At 37.0% G+C, this 5278-nt stretch overlaps 1 pseudogene; it reads right to left on the bottom strand.

Moving 5' to 3' along the window:
• Window positions 1–1061: 1061 nt before the first annotated feature.
• LOC124967850 (olfactory receptor 7E24-like) lies at window positions 1062–2032 on the bottom strand (annotated as a pseudogene).
• Window positions 2033–5278: the final 3246 nt, after the last annotated feature.

Raw genomic sequence — 5278 nt, 5'->3', positions numbered from 1 at the left:
TAAGGGGAACAGTTTAGGGGGATGGATTTTATGTTAACATAAGTGAGATGTCTATGGGAAGAAGAATCCATGCAGTTCAAAACTTTGAATTCGATTTATGAAACTGGGACCACAACCAAGAAGATAGATTTCACAGGCCCCATACCTGAAATTCTGCAAATCAGTAACTTCCTGTCTTGCTACCCAAACTGCCATGTTTGTTCTGATGAAGAGTAAGCAGTTCCCCTGAGTCTCCTTCCTCCATCCAGCATCTCCTACCACACTTACTGAGTTACATTGCATAACTGCTGAGTCATGACCAAGGAGTGTAGACCCAAAGCTACTCCCTTCCTTGGTGCCCAATGAAGGCACAGGCTCTGTCTTCAGGATTGTTGTAATACAGTGTCAGATAAGAGCTTCCAAATGTAGACAACCTTGGAATGAGGAGGTACAGGTACAGAGCCCAGTGCTCTTGGAATCACCAAGCTAAATGGCTGGAGGCACAGGCTGATTATTGACTATCCATGCCCTAAAGACTCAATGCACAGAGCTTGTAACTTGCCAAATTGTTCCAAGTTATCCCATCCCCCAAGTAATGCCTACTAGTGAAGGAATAAGATGAGAAAATGAAATGTCCACAAAACATTTGAGGCATTTCCTCTGCTCATGAGGAAGATCATTGTACTGTGTGCTGTTGAAATTTCTTTTTTTTTTTTAAAGGTACACCTGCCTTCTATTTCCATCACTTATTGTGAAATATACATAACATGAACTTACCATTTTAACCATTTCAAGCCACATGGTTCAGTTTTATTCATTGCACTCACATTGTGTTACAACAACCACCATCATCCACTTCCAGAAATTTTTATATTTCCAAATTGAAAATTGTACACATTTGAAAAATTCCCCATTACTCCCTCCCTCAATTCTGGCTGTCACTTTTCTATGATGAACATGATGATGGATTATGACCACTAAACTACAAAATAATCTGACCAAGAAGGCAGAATTTATAGGAGAAGATGGTGATCTTAAACCTTTTGTATTCTGTGTTCCAAATTAATGCTATGACCCTGAGATTAGAACATCCTGCTCTGCAGCCTCCTCAGGGCATTCTTAATGTCCTTGTTCCTCAGGTGGTAGATGAAGGGGTTCAGCATGGGGGCGACCACAGTGTACATCACTGAGGCCACTGCACCCTTTCTGGGAGAATGTGATATAGCTGATCCAAGGTACACTCCAAAGCCTGTTCCATAAAATAGACAAACAACTGAGAGGTGAGACAGGTGGAGAAGGCTTTGTACTTTCCACTGGAGGACGGGATGCTCAGAATGGGAGAAACAATTTTATAGTAAGAGAAAAGGATCCCAGAGATGGTACAAAATCCAGAGATGGCAGCAACAAACCACATGACTGTATTCCTGGTAAAAGTTTCAAAACAAGCCAGATTGAGGAGCTGAGAAGGGTCACAGAAGAAATTAGCAATCTCCACATCCTTGAAGTAGGGAAAATTTAAGGCAATCAAATTGTGCAACTGACAGTCCAGAAAGCTAACCAAAAAGGAGATCAATACCAAGAAGCCACAGAGGTGAGGGCTCATAATGACTGGATAATGCAGGGGGTGACAGATGGTCACAAATCAGTCATAGGCCATCACAGTCAGAAGCATACCATCCATACCTCCAAAAATAATAAACAGAGACATCTGTGTCAGGCAGCCCACATAGGAGATGACTCTGCTGTGAGTTTGGGTGTTCACAATCATCTTTGGGACCAGGGTAGAGATGAAACCAATGTCAGCCAAGGACAAGTTGGAGAGGAAGAAGTACATGGGGGTGTGGAGGTGGGAGTCAGAGCTGACAGCCAGGATGATGAGCAGGTTCCCAAGCACTGTGACCAGGTACATGGACAGGAACAGTCCAAAGAGGATGGGCTGCAGGTCTGGGTCCTCTGAGAGTTCCAGGAGATGGAATTCTGAGATACTTGTTAGATTTTGTGATTCTATATTGGGTGGGCACCTTTCAGAAAAGAAAAGATGGTTGGAAAGATGAAACAAACAGGTACAAGTGTTATGAATATAGTTTGAATACAAGTTTTCATACTTGAGATTTATACCGTTCCAGTATGCTTCTCAGTTAAAATCAGTCAAATCTTCTTTGAACTCCTATATCACCTATTAGTCTCCTTTTACACTAACACCTACTTTAGCAACACTCAGCAATATTACCAGACCATTAACATGAGAGATAACAAGTCCATGATCTCAGTGAAGTATAGCCTACTTAAAAAAAAAAAGTAAGAAATATTCTTCCCTGTTTAAGAAAAAAATCAATCTAATCAAAGGAAATGAAGAAACGGTTAATATCTCTTATTAAATTGTAAATCAATAGTAAGAATCCCCTGACAGAATATATACATGTGTTCCGTAAGAGCCACAGATGCGTTACTGTATGCAATGTTGTAGTTTATAGTTCCTAAGACACAAAGGGAAAGATTGTCATGAGCCAGTTTTCTTCTGGGAGTTTTCATAGTTCTTAGACGTTCTGATTTGCCTCCTGCATGGTTGTAAATGCTCCAGAAAATGCTGTTTTTCTTTTAAAACTCATGTGACATGTAACTCCTATTCCTGCCTTTGTAACTTCACTTTTTGATAAATATGGCTTATAACCCTTAATACAACTGAACATCATTAGTGGATACTACACCTGCCAATGATGAAAAAGTAATGCAAAGTTGAGAAACATTTTTGAGAATTTTATTTTACACAGGTTTATTTCTATTCACCCCAAACCATCCCATTAAAATGTCTAGTATATAAGACAGCCTTGACTATTTTCCCATGTTTTTGTATTCTACTCTGGTCTGGTAATAATGTTTCGTTGCTTTTCCAAACACAAGTTCTTCTATTTACAATTTAGTCATTTAGCCCCAGTGAAGGCTTCAAAGGCCTTGGGTGCTCTTAATCATTTGAGGCCTTCAGAGATGTGTGAGCAGAATTTAAGTTTAAAGTTATGCTATTTATTAAGCTCTATTCTTGAAGTGAAGCCTGGTAATCATGGCAAAGACTGATAGTTTAGGGAAAATTCATAGTAATCTGAGGAATGTAAAAAATGAAAAATCCAGCAACAATTCTATCACTTGCAAGATGCTTAACTGAATTTTTAAGAAGAGGGTTGTTTCATTAGTTAGCTAAAATTGGAAACTAGCATTGTTCTAAAAGTGCAGAGAAGATAATGCAGATATTACAGACAGTTGTTAGGGAGCAGTGGTGAGTGACAGATGCTCTGGCACCTCTGGAATTGGTGCACACCATATTTGCAGATTCACTGATTAGATCTTTAGAATAAAAGCCTGCAATGAAGGATATACCTGTAGGTGCCAGACTTCCCATAATTCATGAGGAGGTGGTAAGAAGTGGTTTGGCTTGAAATGATTCTCCTACAGTTTGAATATCTTGCTCATGGTGAAGGTTACTGAGAGTGGAGCCCATGCATATTTATCTTGCAGATATAAAATAAAATACCTGTGTGCAGATGTGGATGAAGGCTAGATGTGGTTAACACCAACAGCAGCTGTTTTTAACCCTGATTGACATGAGATAGAGAACAAGATGATTGTATATGTCTTTCTGGGTTAAAGGGCAGATGTCTGTAAATTCTGTGCTAATAGCACCTGCACATCTTATTGATATTTGGTTTGTTTTGTTTTCTGTATTAATGAATAAAAGTAGATGAATACAAAAATTCCTGCTACAACTATGTTAGGGCCAATCCTGGTGTAAGTCCTTTAAGTGTTGAGACTAGTCATGGGTGAAGGCCTAATTGGGTTGATTTATGAGTTTCTGCTAATAGGAGTCCAATTAGTGAGACAGTTTAGGACTAGTTATTAGATCCTCTCATCACTTCTTCCTGATTTGCATTGCTCTTTCTTCAGCTACTGGCTGAAATTTATTATTTCATCAGTTCACAGTATATTTTAAATGAAAAAAAAAATACAAAAGAGAACAATTTCAAGAAATAGCATAAGCACACCTGAGCATTTTGCTCATCTGTACAATGGGGATAATTACATATCTACTAGGATTTTCTTAAAGAAAAAATTGAAAGAAATAATCAAATTGTATATATATGTTCTTTGTCTCATTTCTCAATGTGTTTGCTTGTGGTTATTTGATAATATCCATATACTCTCACCTCAGCCCAAAAGCAATTTCACCAGGATATCTGCACCGAAGCTATTGGTCACTCTTTCTTACACTAGTTTAGAGAACCACTACCTTATAATATTTTCTGTCCTTTAGAAAATATTACAAAACATTTTTCTACCATTTAAAATGTGCTCCATAAGTATAATCTATTGATACGGTCAATAAAACCCACTACATGAATTCAAGTATCAATATTTTATAATGTGTGATTCACAAATAACATATTACACAGATTTTATTTCTAATCCACAGAATTTTAAGTTCTTGGTATCTCGGCATGATTCCATCCTCCTGTATACCTTTCCCCAAAGGGAACTAAAATTATAAATTTGGTGGCTACATTTTCCTCTCACTATTTCTATGTCAGAATTTTGGTATATATGAATAAAAACTTTAAAAAAACTTACCTGAAAATTACCTAAAGTTCATCTGACTAGTCTACAATTCAATACTTATTTCCCCCAAATGTACCTGTTTACACAGTGTGGATTTTAAGTCTCTGAGAAGTACTTAATTATAAATGATGTATAATTATACATAGAATTATAAAATTTTCTGACCCAGAAATAAAAGAACAGCAACTTTTGGTAATAGAACATGGTAGTTGATGGATATGAAGGTTAACCTTATCATTACTAATAACAATCTCTTAATTTTGTTTGGTGCTTATGCATTCATCACATGTCAATCACACAGGGAACATCCAGTATCTGATTATCACTAATTCAGTGCAGTTGTTTCAACTAGAAATCAATTTAGAAAACAATGCTGAGCTTCAGAGATACTAATAGCCTGCTATTAGATACTAATAGTCTGCTCCAAATATTTTAAATGATATGAGCATTACCTGAGGGAGGGGCATTGTTTAATTTCTGAGTTTTAATATACCAACAATCCTTTGATAATTTGTGTGCCTCTCTGTCTCACAAAGTGAGAATTTCCAGATAATATGAGACTGGAGAATAGTTTTTTTAGTTTCTAGCAATTAATGGATTTTCCATTTTACTGCTGATCACATACATTTTTTGTCTCAATAAAAAAATCAGTTACTATCAAGTACATCTTCTTCACAGATAGCAAAATACATAT

Source organism: Sciurus carolinensis, chromosome 17 (assembly GCF_902686445.1).
Source record: "Sciurus carolinensis chromosome 17, mSciCar1.2, whole genome shotgun sequence".
NCBI classification, from domain to species: domain Eukaryota; kingdom Metazoa; phylum Chordata; class Mammalia; order Rodentia; family Sciuridae; genus Sciurus; species Sciurus carolinensis.
This window is presented reverse-complemented; position numbering and strand designations above follow the sequence as displayed.